Below are 17,147 nucleotides of genomic sequence, written 5' to 3' on the forward strand. Positions count from 1 at the left end.
AGCTCCCACTGAAACCAAGATCCGTCGGTTCCGAATATTCATAGATAGAGTATCTAATGCCATTAGATACTTGATCCGTTTACGTACTATTTGTGTGACCCTACGGGTTCAGTCAAGAGTAAGCTGTGGATTAATATCATTAATTCCACTTGAACTGAAGCGGCCTCTAGCTAGGCATTCAGCTCACTTGATCTCACTGAATTATTAACTTGTTAATTAATACTGAACCGCATTTATTAGACTTAACATAGAATGCATACTTGGACCAAGGGCATTATTTCCTTCACTTAGCACGAGTTATCCTTAACTCAAATCACATAGACTCTCTAACATATTCTACCCCTTGGTAGAATATATATTGCTCACTGGCAATATTCGACTGGCTCAATATATATATTCTAGACATCCTGTACTATAGCATAATAATAATAACAACTTGCATGCGCACTACTCATACATGCAAACCAACTTGAACAACATGCTTGACATAATTCAACGATTATAAAAGTCCATAAGATGATAGTTCAATAGAATCTATAAAGCATAATTCAATTCATAACATGCTCGTTCACATAGATTCAATAATAATAATCACATGCTCGTTCTCAATATCGAACATGAATTCATGATCACACATTCATTCCCAATCATCAAACATGAATTCAGAACAACATATAAGTTCACATGATTCGCATTCAATACACTTCACAAAGTCCTCAAGAAATGGGTGGTCACCCTAGTCTTGTACGTATCTGGAATACCTAAGTACGGGGGCCACTGTGCGAATCACGACTCACTAGAAATCAACTCCTATAAACACAAAAGGAGAACTAAATTATTATCCATGGTTACTAAATTTCCAGCAACTATTTAAGATTCTAAAACTCTTAGTTTAATTAGAAATCAATCATTAATTGTTAATTTAATAGTCTCAAATAGTCAACTCAAGTCCTAACATAAAAACATTGACTTTTTAGCTTTAAACCCATTAAAAACCAACTTTTTAAAGCTTATAAACAATATGAAAATTTAAGTTGATTCCCATAATTTAAATTGTCATTAAATTATGTGAATCAATCGCTTAATCAATTGGAATTAAAACCCTAATAATAGTTTATCATAAAAACATGTTTTGACTTCGAAAATCAACACTTTATGAACTCATTAAATCTGAAAATAATAATTTCAATCATCAAAACCAATCTCTTTAGTTTAAATACGACAATAAACCAATACGGTGTTCATAACCGTTCTAAACAATTTAAATAACCCAAATATTTAAATAATCATAACAATTAAAACAATTTAAAACTGAAAATTAATGTTTTTGAAAATATAATTTGATTATCCCGATTCAACAACACACACACACACAACAATTAATTGTGTTGTGTGTGTGTGCGCCGAGCAAACAACGCAACAACAACAACAACAACACAACAGCACCGCACGCTCCGCAACAGCGCGTGCAAGGCCGACGTGAGGGCGGGGCTGCGGGGTGGGGCGAGACACACACAGCAGCGGGGCTGCGCTGTGATGCGGGACGAGGCAAGGAGAGAGGGGCAACAAAGGGCGCAAGCACGCAGGCACTCGTGTGCTACGCTGCGGCTGCGAGGTTGGGCGCGCACGGGGCTGGCACGACGCGTGAGGCTGGGCGAGCACACACGCACGACAGCGTGCCTTGGGCTTCAAGCAAAGACGGACGAAGGGGAGTGTGGGGTGCCGCAAGGAGAGAGAAAGAGAGGAGAGAGAGGGAGTGCTGAATTTTCCTGTGAGGGTTTAATGAGAAGGTCTATTTATAGTTTTTCTCTCCCATGTGGGCTAGGTTATGGTAGTTTGAGTTGGGCTTATTACCGGGCTCAATTAAGTTTACTCCTTGCAAGATTTGTTGGGTTTGATCATGGCAAAACGACCGGGCTTTAATTAAATTAAATTCGTTTTCGAAATACCACCCAGCAAATCCCGATTAAATAAATTCGTTGAATCTATTTAATAAAAATACGATTTTCGTAAATAATTAATATTTAAATTAATTAAAAATAAAATGCTTTTAATTCTCATTAAATGGAATTAATTATAAAAATACTTTATAAATACAACCAAATTCTTTAAATATAATAAAATATATTTATAATTATAGACAAATACGAGGTATTACAATTTTGTCCAATATATGTATACGAAATAATTAATTAAGTTTAGTTCAATTTGTATGGAATACTTACTTATGTTATGTTCAATCTGTATGAAATAGTTAATTATATTTTGTTCAATCTGTATGTAATTGTTAGTCCTGCTATGTTCAGTCTGTACGAAATAATTAATTATATTCTGCTCAATCTGTACAAATTAGAAGTATTTATTTCATACAAATTGCATGAAAAGACTAAAAAAAACAGGAAAACAACTAAAAATCACCTCAATTCCATGTCAAAAAATCGTCCATTGTAATCAAAATATGTATTCTAATTTGGGTAACACTAAAAAAAAAAAAAAAATTGAACCAAAATAATATCAAAAGGTAGATTGGAAATAATAAAAGTGAGTGTTGGTTTTTTTTAGAATGAAAAAAATGAAAGTAAAAAGGGTTGCGTCAAGTTTAGCACCCCCTGTTTATTTATTTTTTATTTTTTTATGAAGTATAAACTCCTATAGCCTGAGCCATGATCTAGTTTTTACTCTTACTGGTTGTTAGACTGTGCGCTAGCGCGAATGATCCCCCAAAATACAAATATTTATTTATAAAAATTGTTACGTGGAAGACAGGCACTTACTAATTAATGGAAAATGCTAGGAAAGATATGTTAAATTTCGATTTGCATGTAATACATAATACGAAACCATAAAACCTTTACAATATAAAGTTAGGAGGCATAATAATAAGCCAAAAAGTGTATAGGTTCCTAGGAACATGAGATCTCAAACTCCTCCGTGTTCCTTAAAAAAAAAAACTCAACCACAATACCTACGTTAATACAACGTTAATAAGTTTTGGGAAGCAATGAAACATAACTAAATCTTGCTTGCAAAAGGAATACACGGAACACATTCTTGCAAGGGCTTGAAACCTCAATCACATTCTCGCAAATACTAGAAACCTTCATCGGATTATGCTTGGTGCGGAGAAGCGCATCCTCAAAGGTATGTGCATCAACATGTAATAAAAGGTAACGTGAGGCAAGTATACGAGACACATGGCTAAAAACAAAGTTGCAAAAAGAAGTTGAGCTTTTTGTGACAAGATAGAACTATAAGATGCATTAATTGTCGAGTTTAGTCTAGTACTCTATGAAATGAAAGTATTATATGGTTTTTGAGTTGTGTAATAAATGTTATTTACTGTTTTTGACCTACTTAACTATTATTTGAAACTGTTACCTGGTGTAAAGGCATAAAACTCCCTTGTATGTTTCATTTATCTTTCATTACTTCGCTTCCAACATGCATAAGTACAAGATTACCTCATTTATTACTACAAAAATAAAGCATTCTAGCAACACTTCAAATTTGTTGCTACTCACAAGAAATTTGTTTCTAACTCTATTTGGCAACGGATTGGAAACGGAAATTAATGGTTGTTAAAAGGCTGGTTGCCATATGATTTTGGAAACTAAATCCCAAACATTTTCGTTGCCATCTTGCATCATTCAATTATGGTCTCTATATTGGTTGCTATGTTTGGTGAATACGTTTCTAACTTTGGCAACCAATTATTAACATTGGTTACTAACTCTAGAAACGTGTTAATTATTTTGTTGCTAATGATGGAAACGAATTATTTATTTGGTTGCTAGTATTAGCAACGAATTATTTATGTTGATTTCCAATATTGGCAACAGATTATTTATTTTGGTTCCTAATATTAGCAACATATTATTTACTTGGTTGTTAAAAGTTGAAACACATTATTTATTATTGGGTTGCTAATATTGGAATCAAATTGTTTATTTTGGTTGCTAAAATTTGCAACAAATTATTTATTTTGGTTGCTAATATTGGCAACGAATTATTTATTTTGGTTTCCCTGTTTGTCTGTTAAATTTGCAACGAATTCTTTTGTTTTGGTTGCCAAATCTAGCAATGAAATTAGCTTTCAATTATTTTTGTAGCATTTTAGCCGCCTTTTTGTCTCTATTTGTCAATTCCCAAACAATTGATTAAATAAAAAGAAAAGCGTATAATAATTATAAGAATCAACAAATAATACTCCGTACAAAGTAACCTTTTTATTGAAGATCAATCCAAAGCCTACACATTAGATTACCTTTCCATATAATTATATAAAATCAAAATCAAAGTCTACCTGAAAGAAGCTATACATATCCAAAATATGTGCCCTATAAACACGTTCTAAACATATACCCAAATATGTACCTAGTAATTCATCTAATATATATCAAACTCGTTTTTCACGAGTAAAATGTGCACTTGCTAATCTAGTTTCCAACAAAACATCAAGCAATGCAACGGGCTAACAATAATCAGAGAATGAGTTTGTAGATGATGAGAACGATCCAACATTCATCGAAACGAAGAACTTCTCTTTGAGATAGAAATAGAACGTTAATTTCCTTGAATTTTCTTCATAACATTTGTTGTTTCATCAGCTTTGTCGGTTTTTCCTCTAGCTCTGTTGTTGCAAGTTTTCCTGATTTGAAAGTTAACTTGAGAAAAAGGAAAAAATAATCAAGTACATGGAAGAAAAACTTGAAGCCACCGGTGTATTGTCCCAAGAATATGGGAGCAGCATCGTTAACGATGCATTACAAGCACTGGCGAAATCCTTTTACCTTCAGCTCTCTCTCACTTATGTGACGAGTGTTGATTGTTTATCGGGTCCTCGTGCTTCCTAAGCATCAGATGATCAACATCACTAGGTGCCCAAAAGATCACTCCAATAACCACTTCAGCCACGTGCATTAACAATTTCCTCTAGTTGGCACCTACTAAGTAATAACCCCATATCAGAGTGATATGATTCAAGTCATAAAAGATAAGATCTTTTACAATTAGTTTTGGTGCAATGCAAAACATCAACATAAATTTTCAATAAACATTAAAGTAGAAAAAAAGGTTTTCCATTACCATCTAGGGTATCTACTGAGGATGGAAATTTCATAAACATAGCAAAAATTATGATGACAACTATTTATATATGCATAATTTTGATTTCTTTGCATAGATTCACAAAGCCATAAACTAGGACTGATTCCTTTATTATTAAGCCATATTATCAAATTTAACCCAACTAAATCCTAAACCAATAGCAGCAAGAAAGACATGCTTTATTACTTTGTAGCTAATGAAGGTGGATTGACATCAAATACTACACATACAGATCGCATAACATAATGCATCAAACGATAATACAACATATTCTAGTAAATATAACACAAAAACAGATTCCTCCTTTAGAACAACTAAGTTGCAAGTTTTCACCACATGAACGGGTCACTCAGCCAAAAAAATGATGCAAATTCAGTTTAAGAAAATTACTCATGAAGTTTCTTCCTGTGAGGGGGTCGAAAAAGCACGAGGCTAATGCGTGACCTCGTCCCTCGTGGGTGTGACGATTCTTTTTATTCAATCAAGTGTAATTTGATTTCCTGTGAGTTTACACCCAATTGACTAGTAATATAGGAGTCGCCATTCAGTTTTTAACAACAATGAGAAAAACTGACAAAACCCGGTTATCGTGACATAAAGGGAGTGGAATTATGTTTGACCACGACGGCCGTAGGTTCCCTTGTGATCCCTGGTGTGGGGATCTCTCAACATACACCCGCAAGGTAGAGATTGAAGGTTAGGGGGACTGTAACTACCGAGAGGAGTACTTCGCTCGTCGATAACTCCAGAGGCAGGATATCCTTACTAGCTCAGCATAAATAATTGAAGGGACATGCGTTAACTATTAAACTAATCTGAGTTGATTTTAGCAATATACAACATATAATACTAGATCGATCGTGATTATCTGATTTAAATAGCATTAAGGGACCTAGCATGATAATCCAATTTCCCAAAAATATTATATTTGTTAGGCGTGATAGAACAATCAGATTTAGTTAGTTTAACAGTTCATAAAAAGGGCGAGGAAATCAATTAAATCATCGAAAAGGGACACATTACGACGCACCCTTGAGAGGTGCGTCACGGTTCTCAGAAAACTAACCACTTTGACTTTGCTATTTCTCCTTTTTATTTAACGAATCTCAATTATGGGACAGGATACGTTCTGTTCGATTTATGGATCGATTGCGACAGAACGCGTGAACAATTTCGCAGCGTGAGGCTTAGACTAAGGGGTGGAGTCAATACTCAGAATATGAATTGTGTGTTGTGTGTCCTTTTCACGTCGAATTTGGGGCTGTATTTATAGGGAAGAGTTCGTGGAAAGATAGAATTGCAAAGCCCTAATCCACAAAAAATTAGGAAAAAACACGTACCCAGGTATTTTCAGCGCCCAGGCCTGGGCGTCAAAGATTTCGGCGCCCAGCTCTGGGCGTTGAAAATAGGATCCACGCAATTTCAGCGCCCAGGGCTGGGCGTTGAAATTGATGTTTGGGCTGTTTTATTAGTCAGATTCGGATTCCTGAAATCCGTAGTGTTTGAGACTTTAATCGAGTCTTTTAGTGCGTATCAATTTCATGACGGAATGCGTCTGGGCCTGTTACGAACTTTAGGCTCGTTAGGATTTTAATTAATACGTAACTCTTATTTCTAAATCATATTAGGAATAGGATTCTCGCAGTTTTCTATCTCATTTAGGATTTACGTTGGAGTGCAACACCTAATTCTGACAGGTTTCTATCTTTTATGACTTGCCACTTTTAGAAGCTACCCTTTACGGCAGTTACTATTTTTAGCAGGTTTCCATAAATAGCAGGTTTCGGGTGAAATGAAAAGGGGAATTGAGATTCGTTTATTTTATAGGAGATGCGTTGTCAAGTGGAGATTTATGCTTTCATCATCGAACCTTTTCCTTTCGGGAATGGGGACAAAAGTAGGTGTCTACACTTCCATAAGTGGTTGAAGAAGTTACTCGAGTTGCAGATTTCTTAGGCACAAACCCCTCACATTCAGTTCTGGTCTCATCCCCGGGTTGCATAGTCTGCTTTACAGGCTTTATAGGGTATCATAGATGTTTAAGATTTCCGAACAGAGAATATAAAACATTAGCAGTCTTTGGAAACAAGAAATCAAGGATTCTCCAAGTTAGAAATTAAGTTCAACATTACGAAAATCAACTGATTAACTAAGGTATGTATAGAAAACATGAGAAATCAAATGACGCGATATAAAGAAGCCAACAATTTTTACCCTCAATTTATGTGATAGTCTTAAACTTGTTTGAATCTTAAACTTGTTTGAATCTATTGCTGCACTTATTCCGTGGGCATACACATAATCTCCAATTTGAGCTTGGCTATTTCCTGAAATCCATAGCTTAGTAACTGATCTATTAGACAGTAATCACGAGTACCCTACATCAACATAAGGTGATTTGTCAGGAAATTTTACAAAATAATGAAATGAATCTGTGAAACTAATTAACACAGTTCTTTTACTTGCAGTTTAAAGATGGAGGTCATAAATCTAAGTATTGGAATTCATGCAACTATGCAAGATATCTTATAGGAAGAATTATGTACCCTTTGAAAGAAACTACTCTTCTAGAAACGAGTTTGAATTATAGGGATATCCTAATTGCCTCCCCATAAGAAACGCCAACAAACTACAATCAGCAGAACATAAATAAGAACAAGGTAGATCAATCACAATAGCAGATCAATAGCAGATCAGAGAATCAGCAAGCAGAGATCAGAACAGACTCAATTGAGTGGTCTTTCTTAGAATTGATGTTGAGAGAGCTTGATTTCCTACCTGTTTTTGCACCCTATATTATTCAGAAAGAATTGAACACTCCTTTTTCAAGGTGTGGTTTAAGGCACCCAAAAAAGCAAAAGGTTCGAGAATCCAGGCTAAAAATACATGGCCCGGGATGTTAACAGGTGACGGGTGCCTTCTTTTTTCTTTTTGGTAAGTGAGAAATAAATTAACAAATCGTAATCAAATGTATGTACAGGGGTGATAAACACACCTACCAGGCTACCAAAAAACACCCAACAAAAAACAAAACTTTACAACCTAACAAAAAACAAAACTCTACAACCTACAACAGACCTAGACAAAAAGATCAAGAAGGCCAACTGACAAAGAGGAATCCAAAAAGACTCAACAGCAACACCCTTGCTGAAAACCCCCTGAACAGCCACAAACAAAGTAGTAGAGCTGAAAGCACGCCAAATAGCAGCACCTGCGCTGAACAGATGCAAGCTAACATCCATTGACTGATGTCTTAACAACAAGGCTTGGTCTCTGACTGATGGATAATCTAAATAAAATCATTCAACTCCTAAAGATTCTTGTTACAATTATGTACTAACTGCGTGCTTTTGATTCAAAAAATCATAGAAACATCCGTGATTATTCTACAACTGGTTGTTAGAGTTCAACCAACCAAATCTAGGCTAGTTTATAACCAAAAGTTGATTGACGGGAATCTCTTAATACATGTTTCTTTAAATATTATCATGTGAAGTCAATATTGGTTGGTTCATTAATGTTCATTAAAAAAAATTAGAACAAATGTGAGAGGGGCGGAAGCAACCAAACCCCAAAGGATATAATACCGCTATTTGGAGATTTTCACAGTAAAAGTAAAACGTTTTCCGGTGGCAACATCCTCATGCCTTATATAAGACTTTAAATTTTAATCTCTACATGTTTCAAGCAAGAGTATGTTCTTCCTGGCTTCGTTTACTCTTAAATGAGACTTAATCGATATTAGATGAGCTTAATTAACTGAGAAAATTCTCCTTTTACGAGTTTAACTCCAAAATCAATTTAAGTTTAATAGATTGGGATTGAATTTCTGTCTTGCTAATTAAACAAAATTCAATCCAAAATTAATTGAAATCTAATATGGAAAATTTTAAACCAGAAACACACAAAAAAAATATGTAGAAATTCATACCTGTATAAGGAAACCTCGAAGTCCGACCGAGACAATTAGGAGAGAAGATCATCGTAGAGATGGAGAAGAACAGGGGGGGAGAAGTGTAGCGCGGGGAAGGAGAAGATCAATATAGAGATTTTGGGAAGGAGAAGCGGTTAAGAGTAAAGAATTGAATCAGTCTAGGGTTTTTAGCTCTTTGTGTTATTTTTTTCGTGAGCAGCGCCAAGTTTTTGAAATTCACCCAAAAAATGAAAATGGGGGGAACGATAGTGTTGAAATACTTTTTATTTATTTCATTAAGGTGAGGAAATATCTCTTATGCTTTTTAACAATGAATTTTAAATAAAAAACTTGTTTCTAGTTGCAATAAATTAAAAATTGATGCAAATTGGGATGGAAAATTAAAGAAGAAAATGACATTGTTGAGATTTAACAACCTTGTATTATTTGAATTTACTACTCCCTCCCTTCGTTCTTAAATATTAGTTCTGATTTGACTTTTTAACTCGTTTCAACTCAATATTTAAACGTAAATATCTCCAAATACGTATGTTATAAAAATATAAAATTTGACATTGTTAAACTACACATTAAGACGAACAAAATAAGATACCACATGGATATGTTTTGAAGTACGTATTGAAAAAAATTTGAATTTTTTTTAATTGTGAATAATGTCAAGATTCCAAAACGGACTAATATTCGAGAACAGAGGGAGTAATACAATATTCTCTTCATCTGTGATAACTATTAATAATTACAAGTTATAACTAGGAAAAATTAGTTTTCAATCACTAAAATCATTCTTAATTATAAAAACAATTTTAATAAGTAAAATCAATTATTTAATTTTAAATCAACAAATAAAAACTTTATAAATAAGTTCGGATAAATTCATTTAAATTTAATTGAGTATACTTAATTTATAATCAATTGAAAAGATCTCCAATAGTATGTTTTACCAATATTTTTTGGAATTCCGTGTTTGAGATGTATGAATTTTATTTGTTTAGATTTGTTAATATAGAAGAAAATCGTACCCTCTATGAATACTATGACTTATATAGGTCATGATTTGTCAATAGGTTCTAAAAGTTATATACACTCTTAGATATCTCCTTTAGCACAAGTTTCAATGTGATCAAAGTAATATATACACTCTTAGATATCCCTGTTCTTTTTTGCGAGTCATATTTTCCTTTTGCACAAGTTTCAATGTAATTTATAAACGTAGATATCTCCAAATTATGTATGATGAAAATTATAAAATTTGGTATTTTGAAACTATACATCGAGATGATCAAATAAAACATATCTCACATGAATATGTTATAAATTATTACAAATAATTTAGAAGGTTTACTTCACTTATATCAAGATTCCAGACAAGACTAACAGAAGTGAACAAAGGGAATGCAATGTAACTTCATACGTATAACGAAAAAAAAAAGTTACTCTAACTCCGGATTTTCTACTATTGTCGTTTTTTCCTTTCAAATATTGATGTTGTTCTTATATATTTTTGCATAGTTGCTTAATCCATAATATAAAATATGTTTAAGTGATATTTCCATCCGATCAGAAATTTCATTTCTTGCAAGATTTTATTACTTAATTTTGTGTCCCTTTTTTATGATCACAGAGGAGTATTACAATCATTAAGATCATTTACGCACGTTCGAGTATATGCATATAACCTTGCAAAAAGAACTAGTTAAACTTATGCCTTGTTTTGTTCACCTTATTTCACTTATTTTAGGAGAAATAAGTCCACTTGTGTTGAATTAATTTCAAAAAATAAGGCATACCCAAGTTCAATTTATAACAAAAATAAGTTTTGGTAAGTTCAATTAAGTTCAGATAAGATACGTTAATATCAAATGAATAGAACACACCTTTAATGAAATTAACAACTCCTACTTTTAGTTAAACACCATAAAACATATTTAATCACCAATTGGCAATAGTTAAAAATTATGTTATGTACAATAATTTATTGCTAAAACATATTGATATATATATATATATATATATATATATGTTTTAGCAATATATATATATATACAGGTTTAGGCTCACGTGAGAAGTGTATCTTATGTGAGAAGCGTGAGAAGGAATTATATCCGCTCGATTACTTACATCTAACGGCCCGAAGTATTTTCGCGTTTACTATTGAATTTCCTAATTTTCAACAGCCACCGCTCCACGTGTTTGAATGCAAATTTTTTCTTTCTTTTCCTTCTGTCCATATGTCTCATGTCTGTCCCCCAAAGCTACTACTTTTTCAAGTTGTTTCTACATCGTTTCAAACACAACTCAACAACTTCAATGATGGAAATTAATACGCATTTTGGTTGATAATCGATTGACGTACGATGCTAAGATGATTTATCTACTCTGTATGATGCTTGATTGAAGTACATGCATGTTCTAGTTTCTTGACGTATGTGTGGTATATTTCTGGTGTACCTGTGGTATATTTCTGTTGTATCTGTAGTTAACTTTTAATGTATCGATCTGTAGTTAATTTTTGGTGTATCTTTAGTAATTACTTGATGTACCTGCCATACTTTGATACTTACCCGTATACATCAAACAACATGGTGTGTGACCAAAGGGGAGAGAAGTGTTATCCATTTTAGAAATGAAACTCTAAAAAAATCTGACAATTTAGAACCCGATCGATTATATCTAGCCATCAGTTGTTACTCCCACGTGATTGCACCCCAAAGGCTTCTCAATTTTTCTCTCTCTCCTATTCCTTTTCAATGTCGATTCGAGCTCTGTTTATTCAAATTACAAACCCAATTTGTATTACTCCAATTTATTTTTCCTCTGATTTCAACAACCATTTCCAGTAGAAGGTAGTGTTATGGTGTTTGCAGTTTTTTTTTGTTTATCATAATAAAGATGAAGAGGATGATGATGATTGAGGAGATAGATGGTTGAGGTTTGGAAGGATGTTGGAGAAAGGAGGTGTCCACTGGTTTGGAATTGCAGAGGAAGGAAGAAAGAAGTTGAGACTTGAGATAGGAGAGATAGATTTTTTGAAGGGTGACTCACGTGGGAAGCTTGCCACGTGGACCCTATTATTTTTCTTTGCGGTCCGCGTTGATCTAATTGCGGGTAATAATAACTCAAGTCGTACGATGTTTAATCCAAAGGCTCATATATTTTGATGTATCTGTAGTTCTTAGTCGATGTACCTGTAAGGGTTTGTTGGTGTACCTGAAAACCTTTGTTGATGTATTTGCAAATGATACCTAACTTTTGGGGGGTAAATTTGATGGTTTAAAGTTTAATTAGCACAGAGGGTTAAAGGAAAAAGAAAGTGGGAGAGAAGAGAGTGAAGAGTAGATTAAATACGTGGAAGGTGGGAGTGTAGTTGATTGTTTTCATCAAAGAAAGTGAAAAGAGTATATATGATTACACCACGTGGTTGACTGCATCACGTAACAAATCTAATATACATATATAAAGGAGGCATATTTGCTGAAATATTAGAGCGCCACTTAAGATTACTAATGGTTTCGGCCAATGAAAAATAAGATTTCTAATTTATTTTTGAATTAAAAAAATTGATTTCCACGTAGATAATTAATTAGGTGCCACGTACATATTTTAATTAATCTAATATATATTATTATATATATAAAGGAGGCATATTTGCTGAAATATTAGAGCGCCACGTAGGATTAGTAATGCTTTCGGCCAATGAAAAATAAGATTTCTAATTTATTTTAGAATTAAAAAATTCAAGTGCCATGTAGATAATTAAATGACACATGGATATATTTAATTAAATGACACGTAGATAATTAGATAATTAAATGACATATGGATATATTTAAATGCAAACAAAAAAAACTTAGATCTAACCTAAAGTTTATCATTGATACATGAACATGAGCTACGTGTAGTTTATCATATAATGAATTTTATCATTAACAAATTAATTATTGTTGCTTTCCTATGTATACTCCTAATTAGATACATGCACATGAGCTACGTGTAAGCTTGAGTTAGATAAAGACAAATCCTATTAGATAGATACATTGAAAACTACTACTAGATTAATTAGATAAATTGAAAATTCTAATCAAATAATTATTCCAAGTTAAATACTAATACTAATGCACTACAACTCTTCAAGATATGAATTGGAAGTTCTAATCATATTCAAATTTATAATTGATTAAATCCTATATATTGGTCGTATTGTTCAATTCATAACTCATACACAATCACATCTTTTACTTTTAAGTTTGGTTATCAATGGCTACCTCTTTGATCCATGATTTAAATTATTCCAGTAGAAACGACTGAAAAATAAAAGTTTGTGTTTCGCGCTTGATTGATGTGAAGAAATTCCGCAAATAAAATAGTTTAATTAGTTTGGACATGGTCTTCATCGATCTGTTCTTTATTTAGCCCATAATAGTGACAGTATATGGAACTTGCTATCAAGCATACACTTTCATTACACCATGGTTATACCAAAAACCTGCACGCAAGATGGATTCGTGTCTCAGGCAGAACATTTGCATAACAATTGTGACAATGTTCCAATTTGGTGAAGAACTGTTCGAAGTGGAAGCCTCATTGCCTCAATGTACATGTCTCCTTTTTTTTCTACGAAGGAAACAAGGAGAGGCATATAAGATATAACAGGTCACAATTAAGACCAAGTTCAGGGAAAGCACGCAGTTTATCGCTAGCTAGCCCTAGAATGACCTTTCAAGTTCTCGGTCATATTTACTTTATGATTTTAAAATAAACTTCTTAAATCTAATATTATATATATAAAAGAGGTTTATTTGCTGAAATATTAGAGCGTAGGAAATTTAATGAGTTCGGCCAATGAAAAATAAGATTTCTAATTTACTTTTGAATTAAAATTCGAGTGCCCCGTAGATATTTTAATTAATTAATTACTAATATGTACAACTCCATCCAAATTCAAATACTCTAATAATTAAAAATAAATCTAAAATAAAATTTAATCCAAAATCAAACACTAATCTAAAATAAAATTCTGGCCAAAGTCAAACACTAATCCAATAATAGAGCTAAGATTTCTAAATTATGTTTGAATTAGAAAAGTTGCATGCCACATAACTCCATCCAAAATCATACACTCCAATAATTAAAAAAATAAATAAAAAATTAAATTAAATTTAAAATCAAACACTAATTTAATCTAATATATAAAATATAGTAGTTGTAATAGGAGTTTTGTTTTAATTTAACAATTTAATAAAATCCGTGCATCGCACGGGCTAAAATCTAGTTGCTAGTAATACGGAGTAACACGGAAGCAAATTTCAGCGTTAGATTTAGGTGATCCGACGGTTGGGAGCTCTTCTCACGGTTCTCACCATAAGACCACTTCTCACCGGATCCTAACCCTATATATATATATATATAGAATCGGGATCTGGTGAGAACCACCCCTTAAGATGAGAACTGAGAACTAATCTCAGCCCTTGATCAATTCAGTCCAATGGCCATTATCCCACCCGAAAAAATTAAAATATTAAGTGTAATATGGTAAATTCATTGTTGAATGACCTCCCTCCATCTCAACACAATTTTCAGGTTTTTTTCTCTCTCTTCCATCCGCTTTCTCTCTCTACCTCAAATCCTCTCTATTTCTTGGAACGCTCTTGGAAAATTTCGCTCCCCTCAGTCCTCTCACGTCTTCAATCGAAGCTTCAGCTCAAAATTCAGTTCATCAATGGCGTTTTTGAATAATTTGTAAGTTTTATCTCTCTCCTTCCACATTTTCTCTTCACAAACCTCAAATTAGGGTTTCAAAATTCCTATTTTTTTGCCCCAATCGACGAAGATGCTTTATGTTGTAAAATAAGGAAATGAGAATTTAAGCAACTATTTTTTCGTTAATCTTCGATTCATTTCGTCCTCAAAATGAATGGCAGGTGAATTCGATTCTACCTTTGTTGCTAACTTTCATTAATTAGGTTTTCAATTGAATTTTATGCTTTTTATATATTTGTTTTTTTCGTTCTGATTTTAGTTTATAGATCTTTACCTATAGAGTGGCATTTTGATTGTGTTTTCGAGCGTTATCCATTGACCAGTTTGGTTGGAATATAACCTGAGGTTTTCAGTTATCAGCACTTGAGACTGCCTATTGCTTCTGTTGGACTCTTAGAAGATTTACCTTGAGTGTGGTGTTCTGGTTGTGTATTCGAGCGTTATACATAGGAAATTTGGTTGGGAAAAAGCAGCTTCCCTTTATTTAGTGTCAATTTGTTTTGTTAACATGAAATATTTTGTGTTGTTAGATGCCTATTAGTTGTCACATGACATTTGGGGTTCTTAGATAGGAGAGGCTTTAATCTTGTTCCTGAATATAACAGTCCAAAGAATAATGCAGAAAAGGGAATACCGACCTTAATGGACAGATTCACCGGTTCCTTGAGGAGCTCCTTGAAACTAAGAAATGTCCACCTCCAACACTAATGCAACAAGAGGATTGTTGTTAGCCCTGTACTATCATTTGTGAAGCGTAGAAGCTCATTTACCTCAAAATAACAGACTGGTTTGCTGCAGCAAATGCATCAAGGAAATGTATTAGAAAATAGCATCATGGTTGATATAGGTGTTGCACATACAGAAGGTGGGAGTAACTGGGCAGACCATCTTTAATCCTCAGGGTACCGATGCGTATAAGAGTATCTTCCATCAAAAATCTCTCATGAGTATGCCATTTGTGAGAGGGTTCCACTTTGAGACCAACTTTCTGCTTGCCTTCTTCTGTCAGTAGAAGGCTGATGATACTTGGGTCTGTCGTAAATTTCTCCTGATGTTTCATAGTTATAGTACATGGGATGAAACTCCTTTTCCCTATAAACAGGTGCTTCAAGAAATCTTCTCTTGGGGGTTCATCGTCCAGTGCATAACTAGATAAGTTGCTTGTTTCAAAGGCCGTTTAAGAATTTCTCCTGTGAAATGGAACTCGAGGCATGAAGCTGTCTCCATTTGGCCTAAATCTGTTGTTTCTTCTAGGAATTCCATTTTCGTCCAGCGGTCCTTGTTCCTCAACTGTGCTGCTTTTCAACTTCTCATCTGTTATCGGAGCTCTTGAATTACTGTAGATCATTCTCTCTGACATAATGTTACTCCATTCAGGAGTACTTCAGCATCATCATAACCTGCAACAGACTAAACAACAGACTATACAGAAGTAAAAAAAAGTAATCAAGGCCTTTACTTTTGAATAATTTTGATTAACTTTTATTGGTTTTGGCTTTACTTTTATTTATTCTATTTAAAAACACTAGCCTACTAGCTCAATAGGTAGAGCATTGTGCAAAAGCACAAAAGATGTGGGTTCGAATCCCACGTAGGTTCGTTTACTTTTGAGTTTTCTTTATTTACTTTTGAGTCTACATTGTTTACTTTCGAGTTTATATTATTTACTTTTGAGTCTATAGCACTGGAGCGCTTGCAACAGGTCTGCAGACCCTCAAAATTTTCTGCAATACTAAACATACCAATGGAAAAAATACTGATTTCATTTCTCAAACAAATAAAAAAAAACTACCAATTTGCTGATATTTACTTTTATATTTTCTTATTTACTTCTGAGTACTTTTAATTTACTTTTGAGTATTTTTTATTTACTTTTGAGTTTATTATCCACTTTTGAGTTTTTTTACGCGTGTGAATCACCAACCTATGTAGGAGTTGAACCTACATCCATGTGCAATGGCACATTGCTCTCCCATTTGAGCTAATAGGTTTCGACTTTATATTTTTTTTTTAAATATTACAATCAAAGTTCCATTATTATTTAGTTTACTTTTAGAGAGGTTTAGTTAACATTTAGAGAGATTTAGTTTACTTTTGCACAATTTAGTTACTTTATCAATGACTGACCGCAGGCTCAAACAACCAGCCATGAACAACTGACTGTCTGCCCGCTAAGACCAGACCACGCCAAACTGGTTCAACATCTAGCATTATAAACCAGATTCAAGCTAACAAAAAAGCAATAAACATCAAGCTTCAGCAAACATCCAAGCCTAAAGGACAGGCTTTATCACCGGAGATGTAATTTACTTTAACAGAGATTAAGTTTACTTTAGTTAAATTTTATTTA

General features: G+C 33.5%; 2 long non-coding RNA genes across 4 annotated transcripts; one reads left to right on the forward strand and one right to left on the reverse strand.

Moving 5' to 3' along the window:
- Positions 1 to 4,207: 4,207 nt before the first annotated feature.
- LOC110776914 (uncharacterized) lies at positions 4,208 to 9,379 on the reverse strand. 3 transcript variants are annotated; one of them, XR_008919514.1, is made up of 4 exons: positions 9,038 to 9,379; positions 7,653 to 7,735; positions 7,321 to 7,484; positions 4,208 to 4,943 (listed from the first exon to the last, which is right to left on the reverse strand). It is a non-coding gene; the product is annotated as an uncharacterized lncRNA (long non-coding RNA). The 3 variants fall into 3 exon arrangements; XR_008919513.1 differs by lacking the exon at positions 7,653 to 7,735 and having other exon boundaries at positions 4,208 to 4,946; positions 9,038 to 9,338; XR_002530282.2 differs by lacking the exon at positions 7,653 to 7,735 and having other exon boundaries at positions 9,038 to 9,324.
- Positions 9,380 to 14,264: 4,885 nt separating this feature from the next.
- Positions 14,265 to 16,325, forward strand: LOC130459222 (uncharacterized). The gene is made up of 2 exons (XR_008918461.1): positions 14,265 to 14,776; positions 15,420 to 16,325. It is a non-coding gene; the product is annotated as an uncharacterized lncRNA (long non-coding RNA).
- Positions 16,326 to 17,147: the final 822 nt, after the last annotated feature.

The sequence above is a fragment of the Spinacia oleracea genome, chromosome 4 (genome assembly GCF_020520425.1).
Source record: "Spinacia oleracea cultivar Varoflay chromosome 4, BTI_SOV_V1, whole genome shotgun sequence".
Lineage (NCBI taxonomy): Eukaryota > Viridiplantae > Streptophyta > Magnoliopsida > Caryophyllales > Amaranthaceae > Spinacia > Spinacia oleracea.